At 47.0% G+C, this 14,108-nt stretch overlaps 1 protein-coding gene across 6 annotated transcripts in view; it reads left to right on the forward strand.

The window, feature by feature from the left end:
* The window catches only part of ADAM28 (ADAM metallopeptidase domain 28), a 790,284-nt gene that overhangs the window by 28,049 nt on the left and 748,127 nt on the right, over positions 1-14,108 (forward strand). The window contains exon 1 of one of the 6 annotated variants that reach the window (XM_062212786.1): positions 129-241. The exons of the other annotated variants lie outside the window; for them this stretch is intronic. The gene's annotated coding sequence lies outside the window, so the exon portion shown is untranslated. Of the gene's footprint in view, positions 1-128; positions 242-14,108 lie in introns of those variants that run through there. 6 annotated transcript variants of the gene reach the window in all.

Below are 14,108 nucleotides of genomic sequence, written 5' to 3' on the forward strand. Positions count from 1 at the left end.
ACCTCCCCCCCCCCCCCTTCCTCCCCGGAGGCCGTGCGCGGATGGGGTGGAGTCCTCGCGGCGCAATCCGAGCCGGCCCATCCGGCCAGGCCCTTGCCCAGCTCCGCAGTCTGAAACAGGAACGCGGAGGCTGGGACAGCCGGGCACCCCGGGGATTCCAGGTGCGCGCTGGAAATCTAGCGGGCGCCGGGCCGGGCCGCCGAGGAGGAGCGAGTCTTGACCGGCCAGAGTCTTTATTAAGGTAGAAGCGTCTCGCTTAGAGGAGTCCACTTCCGGGGGCAGCGTCTCAGCCTTGGGATCGAGGAAGGCGCATAGAGTTTATAATTGTGTGTGTATGTGTGTGTGTGTGTGTGGGGGGGGGTCCCAGGAATCTGAGACGCCAGGGATAAGGTAGAGGGAAGGGCACAGTCCCCGTTGCGCGAAGGTGCCAAGGAGAGGCTCACCTCGCCCGCCATGTCCCCTTGTTACCTCTTCTCTCCTTTATCCTCGCTAAAGCTGGTTGCTGTGAACGTGAGTGCGCGTGTGTGCGCTAGTGTATACACACTCGCTCGTCGAAACGTGGGAGGAGGTTGTGATGAGCGTTTGCTCTCCAGAGAGGCTCCTGGGACGTTGCTGACTTAGTAAAAGGAGGCGGTGTGACGATGGTTAGGAGCCTGGAGATTGAACAGACGAACCTTTGCTCCGGAACATAACCGAGAGCTTTTGGGCAAAGTGTTAATTTCCCTCAGCTTGGTTTTCATTTAAAAAAAAAAGAAAAAGAAAAAGAAAGAAAGACAGAAAAAATGGAGATAATAACGACCCATTGTAGGATGGTTGCAATAATTGAGAAGCCTACCGTGAGAAAAAAACGATTTGATGCCTGCAGTCCCAGACAGAATAGAAGAGCATGTAAACTCTTTTAAAATCAAATTGGAATCTGTGCGGAGTTCTTTTTTGGCATTTCAGATTGAATGCTTCTCAAACCTTCTGCAAATTCAAAGCTGCAACTCCCGTTTGTATGTTATTACTTCCTGAAATCCACATAGAAAACCCATCAGCTCCCCAGCCTAGTTTCGTGCAAAATTTCAGTTTCTTTAGTAGTTCAGCCACCAAGTCATGATTTCGTATGCACAGTATCATTTAATACTTACATAGAAGTTAGCCCAGACTGTTCCCGCAGGGAGGGGGAGATCTGGGAAGTTAAGCATCTCCTGAAGTGGCTCAGCTCTTCCTGCCAGAGTGCATCCACACCAATAACTTGTCACAACAATAAGCCTTCTCTATTTTTTTCTGAAATACACATCCTTTGTCCTCAAAACTCCATAAATCTTGTGATGAACCATACACTTAATTAACTTTTCTCTGATTATGAAACTCATGATTCACAACCTGGAATAAATAGAAAATAGAGGAAAGATGAAACAACATCCAACAGGAGATAACATTTTAGTGCACTTCCTTCTCCATTTAACTTTGCATACGTGAGTATGAGCTCAAAGGGCATAGGTGAACTTCTGTGCTTAAATGTACATCTTAAGCATGGCCAGAACCTGATTAGTTTTATAACACATACAATATTAAATAGCAATCTAATATTACATGTTAATGGATGGACCATAACAGATTGTGTTTATATTTTAGGTAAATGTAATGTTTCCCATCAATTTAAATAATGATTTCTTTTGTGACTTCATCCTAGTACCTCTAGACTTTGTACCCTTACCTTGTCCATAGTTTAGATTATTTCCTCTGGATACATTTGTAAAATAGACACTAAACAGTCAAATATTTCAATGTTCATAAACACATTATCACATGACTTCCCAGAAAAATGATGTGCTGGGGTCTCTGTCCCTTCCCCAGGTTCTTGGGAAAATCTGGTTGATGGGTATTTTCAACAAACCCTGGAAACACCTGATGGCGGTGGTGTTAGACTCACCCTCCCCTCAAGGAGCCGGACACACTCCACTCAGTCCCCATCCCCCTTGCAAGGGCTAGGGACAGGAGGTGGGAAGGCACCAAATAAAACCTAAAGTCGCAGAGCTGCCAGCCCCGGCCCAGGGGGACATGAGAAGCCTCTGTAGACCCTCGAGAGTGGTACCAACACAAGTCCTTGCAAAGAAATCTGCTGTTTGGGCTTGGGCTTGGACTCACCCGCGGCAAATACTGGGAGAAGGATCCCTAGCCTGCTTGCCCGACCTCCTGTGGGAGGCGAGGCCGTCTTTCCCAGGCGTAGAGCTGAGGGGGCGGGAACTTGCAACGCGACTTGGGATCTCAGCTCCTCAGCTCCGGGCACTCCCCGCACTCCCAGATCTCTGCCTCTTCGCTGGGGCCCGGCGTTGTCATTGTCCTTCGCTCCTGCCACTTATGCGCTAGGGGACATCAAAAGCCGTCCGCCAGCGAGTGGAACCCACAACTCCAATCTCGCTTACCCAGGGTCGACTGGGGCGCATCAGCGGCTGGAGCGAGCGGAGAGGAGAGTAGGTAGAGTGGGAGCACAAACAAGTCGGGGAGTCAGACGCTGAAAGTTTGGGCTCGGTGCAGCCGGGACAGTGCACTGCGCTGTGTGTCTCTTGCTCATGAGTGGAGACCGGGCTAAGGTTGCGGGTGGATCTGCAGTGCTCCACCCTGGTCACGCAGGGAACCCGCACACTAGGGCTGGGACTGCTAGGATTAGGATCATTTACCTTAGGCCAACTCCTCTGGGACTCTAAGGATACTGAGGAAACCAGGGACTCAAGACTTTTATCTGAACTGACCTTGCCCACAAGATGAACTTTAAAATAATGCCCATGCACTGTGATATCTTGCAGGATCATATGGAATTTGAAGGAATCTTTATTGAACTGCTTCTTAACTATCCATAGTTAACAAAAGTCCTTTTCTCCTTTTTTTTTTTTAAACCTTCCTGAAATGAAGGGATTCCTCTTTGAAGTGGGGGTACACAATAGACTATTTCGGATACAGTCTGGAGCTGGTGGGCACCAGGGGTTTTCAGGAAACTGATGTGAGTACCTGACCCCCGCTACAATAGACTAGACCTGGTTTCTGGGTCTGTTCTCACAGCTGTGTCTCCAGGGCCAGGACTAACCTGGCACAAGATAGGTCGCCAACAAATATTTGTTAGATAAAGGTATTTTTCCTGTTTGTATGGGGACAGTCTCTAGCATACTGGCCCCGGGTGGGGGTAGGGGTGTCAGATCTGGCTCATTGAATCATCTGATAGTGCTTTCGGCTTTGCATGATCCCCTTTGCTGGACCCATTTCTTGATACTATTGTGTTTGTTTTGTGAGTATGTGAAATGTTAACATGGTTCTAAAAGTCAAAATTATGCAATGTGATATACTTATGGAAATGACACTACAGCTTTATTCCTCCTGTTTCTGTCCCCATCTTCTTTCTTTCCTGGTTGCTACCCATTACCTATTTCAGTTTCTCCTTTCTGTGCTTTGAGTATTTTATGTTTATTTATTTTCATTTTCTTTTTTTTTGTACTTTGGAAATTCATATTTATTAAATAAAAGTTAAAAAAAAAAGAAAACACAGGTGAGTGGGATGGTGCCAGCTTTAGTCCACTTCCCTCTGAAATGCTACGATGCACTTCATCCTCACCACTTCAAGTATTTCACAGTGTTTCTGCTTGCTAACAGTTCAATTCCAGTATCTTTTTCAGATTTCTCCCACTTGCCATACTATTAAAACAAGCTGCTGTCATGTTTTTCAGTGTGGACTGGCTCCATCTGGAGCCTTGATTTAGTGAAGTCCCTGACTCTGGTGCGAAGACTGGTAGTCAGCTTTCCACCTCTGCTGGGACTGCAGGGCGTATCTGTCGCACTCCTCTCTGTCGATCTTGTGTTTCACAGCAAGATTCTCTGCCATGGGGATTTGGACATGCGAGTCTGTTAATGCTGCCCACAAAGTATCTTCCAGCTTGATGCTTGCGCGGTTCCGAAACGCATGTTTCTGACAGCGTAGGGTGACTGGCTCATGCTCTCAGTTCCTCCACACAAGACAACCTCAGCATCTTTCACACAAATGTCCTGACATCCATTCACAATGGACTGGAATCCAGAACCACTGAGCCTATTAACAGTGAGAGCTGGGGTCTCTTTTGGGATTCCCACACGCAAACCAACATGCCTGGCCAGGTAGATAGCATCCGGAGAACTCTGCATGACATTGCCTACGACGACACTGTCAACAATTTCAGGTGAGACTTTGCCAGCAGACAAGGCAGCCTTGGCAGCAAACTCAGACAAGTCAGTGGCGCTGAAGTCTTTCAGAAGAACTCCATAGGCTCCAAAGGGGGTCCGCTTAGCAGCAACAATAAACACACCTCGCAGAAGGGCCATGGCCGTGGCTGGGTCCCCGGTGGCGCAGGAGCCCGAGCGCGCGCCCACCTCGCCCGGGCCTTAAGCGCGGGGGCGGAGCCCCGCGAGGCCACGCCCCTTCCCTGGAGCCTACTTCCCGCGGGCTCCGAGGGGCCTCGGGACAGCCCGCCGGGTTGACACTCCCACGCGGCACCGCCCCTCGCGTGCGCGCGCATTCTCCCTCACATCGCAGACTAGAGTTTTACATCGAAAAGATTTGATGGAACATCTTCATCCGCCGCCTCAGCAGGTAACGAATGTTCCCTTCATCCCTGCCTGAGACAACTGCAAAAAAAACCAAAACAAACAAACAAAAAAAACCACTACAAGGCGCCAGACGCCAAACGCCCGGCAGCGTTTGAGGGAGGGGGGCCGAGGACTCGGGGCGGGCCCGGAAGCCCTTCATTTTCTTTGAAAGGCAGAGAGAGAGAGAGAGAGAGAGAGAGAGAGAGAGAGAGAGAGAGAGAGAGACTGAGAGACTTCCATCTGCTAATTCACACTCCAAATGTCCCATCACAGCCAGGGCTGAGCCAGGTTGAAGCTAGGAGCCCAGAACTCAATCCAGGTCTCCCACTTGGGTGACAAGGACTCAAGTACTTTAGTCATCATCTACTGCCTTCTAGAATAAGATTAGCAGAAAGCTGGATCCAAAGCAGAGTAGTTGATAGTTGGTACTCAAATCAGGCATTCAGATATGTGATGCAGGTAACCTAAGTCCCTGGGCCAAATGCCTGCCCTATTTTTTTTTTTTTTTAAATATGTGGTTTTCATTCATTTGAAAAGAAGTGAGTCAGTGACAGAGACATAGAGGGATCTTCCATTTGCTGGTCATTCCCCAAATACCTAGAACTCAAAGTCAGGGGCCTGGAATTCAGTTGTCTTCCATATTGGTGGCAGGGGCACAACTACTTGTGATATCATCTGTTGCTTCCCTGAGTGTGTATTAACAGGAAGCTAGAATGGGAAATGGACCTGGGACCTAGGCACTCTGATATGGGAGGGGAGCCAAGTGCCTGTGATTAACCTACTGTGGCACAGTAGGTTAAAGCCCCAGCCCGCAGCACCAGCATCCCATATGGCACCAGTTCAAGTCCCGGCTGCTCCACTTCCTATCTAGCTCTCTGCTATAGCCTGGGAAAGCAGTAGAAGTTGGCCAAAGTGCCTGGGCCCCTGCGCCCATGTGGGAGACCCGGAAGCTCCTGGCTCCTGGCTTCCATTAGGTCAGCTCTGGCTGTTGTGGTCATTTGGGGAGTGAACTAGCATATGGAAGACCTCTCTCTGTCTTTCTCTGGCTTGACTTCTGTAACTCTGTCTTTCAGAGAAATAAAATAAATCTTTTTAAAAAAAGTCTTTAAAATTTTTCTTAAACAAATGAGAATATACATATACATACATACATATATATATATATTTCCCCCTTTTCCTTTTTTGGTACATAACAAGGGAGGTTAGTATGAATAGCCTTTGATGTTCTAAAGCACTGACAAGCTTTAAGTTTTTGTATTGATATCCTGTTTCTGGTTGCTACTGTGTATGGCTGCTACTTCACAACACAGAGGATGTCACAGCTGCAGTGACAATACCTGTGCACTTTCTACTTATCTCTTTGCTCAGAACAAGTCATTCCATGTCTATGATATATTCGGGACACTGAGAATATCCCACTAGTTGCCACTGTCATCACAGATCTTCATAACCTTATATTCACAGGGTATATAGTTTTAAAGGAGGTCCTCTCAGAACAATTTTGGATTTTCTCATTTTTCTTTCAAATGATGGCTTTAGCTCTTCCCACCACAGCGCTGTGTTAGCATCACCAAGTCATCACTCCTTACTCTGCAGTCCTTGTTCCCACTTCAGTTTCTCCTAGAGTTGAAAAGACTTGAAAAATGGGAACAGCTTGGCCAACTAGGCTACTTTAAAAATGGTGTCCTTTGTTTATTTTTTAATGCATATTCACATTTCATCTCACTGATTCTCAAGAAAACCTAGCAAGACGTCTAAGGCAGTTATTATTTCTAGTTTATAAGTGAGGAAAAGGAGAGAAACATTAAGAAGCCTTTTTTGGGTCACATCTCTTTCCTGATTTTTAGCATGGTCCTCTTCCCCGAGATTAATGTAGTTGTTGAGTGAACATACTTTTTTCTCTTTCTTCCTACTTTTTTGCTTAGTACATGGTAGTAACCTTGATTCTAAGAAAAAAAATCACTATATATTTTAACATTTCATTGAAACTATAAGCTCAATAATCTAAATTATTTCATTCAATTCAGTAGATATTGCATGAGAACTATTATGTAAGGAAAGTTAACCATGTAATTTCACAAAAAATGAGACACTTTTAAGAAAAAGGGAAGCACTAGCTCATAATACAGGCATAAACCATAACTGTCCCATGCAGACCGGGACATATGTGCAGCCTATAAATAAAGGACTTTGAGAGGTACTCAGTACACAAAGGTAAGTAGTACTCCAGAAGCCTCCAGGAGTATCCCGTCCAATCAGGGAGCAGACTTCCATTGTAAACTTCCATTGTAGGATGCTGTCAGCTCACCTGTGTCTAATGAGCTGGCATCACCGTGCTAATTTGACCCACTTGGTGAAGGATAGCATTTTTATTTGTGAAGAAGTTATTATCATCAAAATCTATGATGTGGATCTGATTGTCATGTGTAAGAAATTGGTTGACTGCTGGTGCATCTTTTTTGTTTTTCTGCTGCTACAAGGCAGGCACAGTTGCAATTGCTTTCTCACCTGAAGCCCCCTCACTAGCACAGCCCATCCCATAATGCTACTCCCACAACCCATTCAATCCTATAGACATTCTTCTGAAACTGCTTTCTTCTCCCAACAACATCTTATTGATTCAGAGATCATCCATATTCTTTTCTACAGTGCCTAGTACTACTTTGTTGTGTGAATGTAGAATGGTTTATTTAACCACTGTCCTCCAAGAGATCATTTTGATTTTTCCAGTATTTTACAAGGACAATGTAGTGAATGACTTTGCCAGTGTGTGTTTTGTATTGCTAGAGGTGTCTCTTCAAAGTATATTCCTAGAAGTGGGATTGTGATTCATCGTAAATGCATGTAAATTTTTTTAGGTGTTACTGAGTTTCCATCCAGAACAGTTGTCCAGATTTGCACAACACTGGCAATGCCTGAGGGTGCCTGTCGTCTTCTGGTAGCTGGGTCCTCAGGTCCACCTACCAATCTGGTAGGTGAGAAATGGTATTTCAGGATTGTTTACCTTTGCGTTTCTCTAATTTTGAGGTGGAACATCTTTTTAAGTTTGAAGATATATGTGTGCATGTCTATGTATCTATACACAGACATGTATAATACATGTGAACTTGTACATATATTTAAACACACACACACATATATATATACACACACACGTGAGTTTTATCTTTCCCCCGTTGTTCTATCAATGTATTAGCAGTTTAGCCTGTTTTCCTATATTTTCTTCGTGGTAGTCAGTTGTCTTTGAGTTTTCTGTAGTGCTTGCATGCATTTAAAAGCCCCAGTCACCTGTACTATCCTTTTCCGCCCTTGCCTCTGGAATTGAATCATAGAAAACATTTCCCTGTTAAGAGGAGTTTGCGCACGTTTCCTTCTAGTATTTGCGTGGTTTTAATGTTTATATTCGCGCGTATGGTGTGAGCTAAGAATCTAATATTATCTGTTTGCAAATGGCTATGCGCGAATGTTTTGAACGTTTTCTAGATGTCGTTATCATAGGCGCTCTCTGCGAAACCCAAAAAAAATCCCATGGTTAAAGGAAGAGCATGGTTGCGGTGGAGCGTGAAGCGCAAGAAGATTTCTTTCACTATTTTTTTCTTTTTGTAAAGCCAGTTAAGGAAAAACAGATCTGCTCGGGCTTTCCCGTTCATGGGTGGGCATCTTCTCTTCCACGCTCCTCCCAGTACCTCTCTTCCCGGCTCCCTGGAGGCGAGCAGCAGGCGCGAGCCGCCTCCGGGAGCACCCACGCCGGCAACGCGAAAGGGAAAAGCGTGGGCCGCCCGAGACCGCGCTGGCCGAGGATCCGCTGTGCTGAGCTCGCACTGGCCGGGCCGGCGAGGCTGCTGCTGGGCGAGGCTTATCGGCGCCGCGCTCCCAGCTCCATTTCAATTAACATTCCAGCGCCCGCCGCTGATAGCACCCCGCCACCGCGCCGCGCGGGCGGGGACCCAAGCCCTGGAAAAATAAACTCTCGTCCCCGGCGGCTGCGTGTGTGTGTGTGTGTGCGTGCGTGCGTGTATGTGTGTTGCCCAGTGGTGCTGTTCCCCACGAGTCCCGGAGCCGTGGCCCAGCGGCGCACTGCAGCCTACGCCCGGCTAGGTCCCATCCCTAGCGCTGAGGGATGGTGGCGCTCTTGCTGAGACACCTCCAAAGCCTAGGCTGCGGTCACGTCCGTGTCTGCCTCCCGAGGGGAGTTTCACACTCAGTGCCTGACCTAGAGGGTCAGATAGACTCGCTGACTGTTTTTAGCATCTGATGTGTCGCTCAGCTTGGGCTTCCGTGATCTCATTGATGTCCCTCGGAGATAAGTAGGACTGATGCCATTATCTCCACTCCAGGGATGGGACGGTGAGGCGCAGAGCGAGCATCACTTGTGTAGCCAGCATTGGCTTAGCGAGGGCGCTTGGGGGCTGAGTCCCTGCTCCAAAGTGCCGTCCTGTGATTGCCATACGTGAGTCTGGCTTCATTATTGGTATTCTCTGCAAACGTGAGATGCCAGCACCTCTCTGTGCACGAACTGAACACTGGGCTACTTCAATAGAGTGTACATGTGTGAGGGTTCACAGTGGCTGACACGCTAAATGGACTCTTTCTACAAAAAAAGTCACCTTAACAAATCATCAGAAACCTGTTTAATTCCTTTAACAAGTGCAGGTTGCCCAAGGATGTTTCTGGAACTCACTATCCAGGGACCTTAAAAAAAAAAAAAGATTTAGAAGACGGGTGGGGTGTGGGGGGGGTGGGGGAGGAAGTGTATGTCTTCCATCTATTGGTTCACTCCCTAAATTCCTGCAATGGGTAGAATTAAGGAGCCTGGAATACCATCTGGGTCTCTCAAGCACTTGGTCAGGTTTCTGCTGCCTTCCCAGGTGCATTAGTGGACAGACTGATTGCAAGGCGAGCCAGTATTCTGATACAAGATTCCAGCATCAAAGGCAGAGGCTTAACTCCTGCAACACAATATTATCCAAGGGCCTTCTATCACCTGCTAGAACTATTCCGGGTCCACGAATTTTTTTTCTAGTAAAAACCTTTTTTTTTTTTTTTTTTAAATAGGGGCTGGCATCATAGCATAGTGAGTTAAGCCATTACTTACCACATCCCTGGCATCTCATATCAGAGTTTGGGTTGGAGGCTCTACTGGTCCATTTCTGATCCAGCTTCCTGCTAATGAGCCTGGGAAAGCAGCAGACAAGGTTCAAGTGCTTGGGCCCCCTGCCACCTATGTGGGAGGCCCAGATAGCGTTCCAGGCTCCTGGCTCCAGCCTGGCCCAGTCCTGACTGTTTGGGGGGTGAACCAGCAGATGGAAGATCTCATTCTTTATGACATTTAGCTTTCTAAATAAATAAAAATAAATTTTAAGAAAACCTTTTTGTATAATACAGCTTAATTGTGCTTTGTGAATCTTATTAATAAAATACAACACAAGCATATCTTTTAGGAAATCTACAAACCTGCTAAGGTGAGATGAGTCAGGCTAGACTAGAAGCAGGTGTCAGAGTGTTGGGAACAACAGTGAAGTGAACTTCATGGTTAACTAACATTCACCTCAGATTCTGGAACTCCATCCTGGGTAGAAGAGCGAAAGGGGTATCAGACGATCATTAAGAATTGTTTCACTTCTGCATAATGTTCTTGAGACCTAAGGCATTCATAGTCTGTGGGCCTCTGAGGCAGCAACCATGTGCATAGCCACTTGTGGGACCACCCATTCCTGGAGGGTGCCTTGCATATGCGATATTTCATCTGTAGTACTCTCCCAGGCTTCTTCACCCTGGATGGTGTTAGGGAAAGTAGAAACTCTCCTGAGATCCCATCCCCCACCTCCCCTGCAAGGGCAACTTGTGTATGTTGTTCCCCTCAGACTTCAGGGAGACAGGCACATGGGCTCGTGCACTGGAGGAGAGCACAGGGCTTGGGGCACTGCTGGAGCACAGTCCATTACTCTGTCCCCAGTGGCTACCCTCCCTATATATGTGTCAGGGGGGTGGCGGGAGGGAGAGCAGCCACATGAACAAAGAGCAGACAGGCATAGGCTACATGTTGATGTTTGGTGCCGTGTCGATAAACTATCCAGATAACAAAGTGCATTTCCCCTTCCACCTCCTCCCCCAGACAATCTGACGCTGGGCAGAAGCATTAGAGAATAGTACAACTCATTTAAACGCCAAGCCAGGGAGGGTCTCCTGTTTTTAGCAGATCCACTTTACATAGGAGAATTGGGCCCAGAGGGCCTTCCCCATGCCAGAGGCCTTTTGTTCAGCTTCCTTTCGGAGGATTCTGCTGGCCTCTGCTGTGGTTTGGATTTCCCTCCAGGACCTGGAGGCCTGCCTGGAGCAGGAGGCAAGTGAAGTGTGTGGCCAGAGAGTCCTAGAAGGGCTTAGGGTAAGGCAGAGGACAGGAGGGCAACACATTTACCCCTACAGAAGTTGGTACCCCATTCTGCTTTCCCAAATTCTGGCAATTTGGAGATATGGGGAGCAGAGATTCTAAGAAAAGGCTCCAGAATGTTTGGCTCTAACTCACTATGCAGACTGTTAACTATAAAGATCTTCAAAAGCTTTACTGCACAGTGCCTTCTGGTCTGTTTGGTTCTCTGGCAGCAGGGATGGAGTTCTTGAGAAGCTCAACAAAGTGGCTGAGAGTATGTCCTTCGAAGCAAGGTGAGCGCCAGATCCTTTGCTGGGTCTCCTGGTCTTGAGTGAGGTGTCTATGGGCATTATGCCAAGCTTTAAATAAACATAATTGGTGCAATAAGAAACCATTCATTAAAATTTACAGCCCTTCTAGAATGAATGAAGGGGGGTGGGCTAAATATTAATAAAAGCCAGCATTCATGCAGTGCTTGCCAGGCACTGTGCTTACATGAACTTCTCACGTGTCTGTGTAACTCCACTCGTGCCATTGTCCCCTTGTTCTGGCTGTCCTTGTGGCTCCTTCAGGTCTTTGGGTGGGTCACGTCACAGCACTTTGCTTTTTGCTCTTAGGAACTTCTGTTCCACAGAGGAGAAGGCAGACAGCAAACAACACCCTAGGTAATTGCATATCGTGTTAGGAGGTGATGTAGGGTATTGAGTAAGGGGTGAAGAGGACTGAGGCAGAAGTGTGAGTGTGTGTGTGTGTGTGTGTATTACTAACAGGTGGGTAATTGTAATTTTCAGAGTGGAAGTTGGAAATAAGACTCTTGGAGAAGGTGTCATTAGAGCAAGGACCTAAGGGGGTTGAGAGAGTGAGCCACAGGGGAATCTGCAGGGAGTGAGCTGCAAACGCAAAGGCTGGAAGCTGGGCTCATATTAGGCATGCTTGAGAACTAGGGTATTGAGATAGACAGAGTGGGGTGAGTGACAGGGGGCGGAGAGAGGGACAGAAGCTGAGGTCAGAGAGGAACGCAGGCCGTGTCTTTGACTTACAGTATTGAGGGAGACTGAGAGCAGTGGAAGGCTTTGAGTGGAGGAGTAGTATCACGTGACTCGAGGTTGCAGAGGACCTCCTTAGTTTCCGTTAGGTATGGGTTGCAGGGAGCAGCTGTGCCGGCAGATGTGCTCAGTAGCTACTGCAGTGACTATGGAGACATGACAGCGGGTCCAGGGCAGAAGCAATGGAAAAGAGTGGTGAAGAGTGCTCAGCTTCTGCGTGTGTTCTGAAGGGTGAGCGCACAGAATTGCCCAACGGTGGGACACAATACAGAGTCAAGGATGACTCTGGACTTTTGGTGAGCAAATCAAGTTGCCATCAGCAGGGAAGGGGAGAACCATGGGCAGAGGGAGTTTTGGGGAGGAGGACAAGAGTTCAGTTTGAAATCTGAAGTGTTTATGAAATACCAGGTAGAGCACATGAAGCATTTGAAGTCAGGTGTTGAGGGGACAAGCCTACACTGAGAATATATATTTAGGAGTTGATGTCATGTAGATAATATTTAAAAGCATGATTCCAGGCCGGCACCGTGACACACTTGGCTAATCCTCCGCTTGCGGTGCCAGCACCCCGGGTTCTGGTCCCGGTTGGGGTGCCGGATTCTATCCTGGTTGCCCCTCTTCCAGTCCAGCTCTCTGCTGTGGCCCGGGGAGGGCAGTGGAGGATGGCCCAAGTGCTTGGGCCCTGCACCTGCATGGGAGACCAGGAGGAGGCACCTGGCTCCTGGCTTTGGATCAGCGCAGCGTGCCGGCCGTAGCAGCCATTTGAGGGGGGTGAACCAATGGAAAGGAGGACCAAAGATTATGAGGTAAGATACTCAGAGTAGGAAATATCCACAGAACAATTAGTCTGAATTCTGCAGATAAGTCAATGTCATTTTAAAAATGTACAGGGCTCGTCAAGATTAAAAGAAACCCAAGGGACACTACCACCAAATACATTTTTGTGAACCAGGACTAGAAGCTGCCTCCCCTCCCACCCTCAAAAAAAAAAAAAAAAAAAAAAAAGACTACAAAAGACATTTTTGGAGCAATTAGGAAAATTTGAATTTCAATAGCTATTTGATGGTCTAATAGTATTAATATTATTTTTTATTTGATGCGATAGGGGAAAGTGGTTTCCTTGGAAGTGTTTCACAACTAAAGTCATAATGTTTACAGTTTTCAAATGGTTCAAAAATATATATGGAGAGAGAACAAAGGTAGGAAATGAGACTAGTTAGTGAATGGTTAAGTGACTAGGTAGATAATGAATATGCATTATGCCATTGTTTCAATTTTTGTATAGCTTGACAAATTTCAAGATACAGCAGTCAGAAGGGAAAAGGTCAGTAGAAGAAGAGGCACTAGTAAAGGTGACCTCCAGAGAGAGCTATGGGAGGCCTGGGACTCACAGGAGGGGATAAGAACAATGTGAAATGCTCCTGTAGGTCAAGTAAGGTGCTTGAGAAATGAGTCTTGGCTTTCAAAACAGAGTCCCTTCTGCTGGATAAACCCAAAGGATGGGCAGGTCAACTCAGAGGCTGGGCTTCCAGAAACCTGGAGTGTGTGTGTGTGTGTGTGTGTGTGAGAGAGAGAGAGAGAGTATGTGTGTGTGAGTATATATGAATGACTCTGTATATGTGCACTATGCCATGGCCATGTGCCTGACAGTGTCTATGTATATAGCTATATATTACGGTGCATTTGTGTGTGTGACTGTATAGGAGTGTGTGAAAAGTCTGTATGACTGTGTGTGTGAGATCCTGTGTCTGTATGAGACTCTCTGTGTGTGACTGTATGTGACTATGTGTACGTGTACTTGCTCATCTTTGTGCAGGACCACTTGTGTGAGTGAGCTGTGCAGCTGTACCTGGGGGAGGAAGCAGCTAGACTCCTGGCTCCCCAGTTTGGCAGCACAGATGGGAACAACATGGGAGTACAGTGAACACTGGGGTCAGTTTTTGTTCCGGAGCGAGTGGATTTAGTCAAACAGGATGAACAGGAAAAAACCCAGCATACTAAAAGTAAGGAGTATCTTTAATTTGTTCCTTCATTTTGACCACTCTTGTGCATCACTGATTAAATGTGGAGTAAGAGAAGTAGCCTTCAGCTGAGGT

This window comes from Lepus europaeus, chromosome 16 (genome assembly GCF_033115175.1).
Source record: "Lepus europaeus isolate LE1 chromosome 16, mLepTim1.pri, whole genome shotgun sequence".
NCBI lineage: Eukaryota > Metazoa > Chordata > Mammalia > Lagomorpha > Leporidae > Lepus > Lepus europaeus.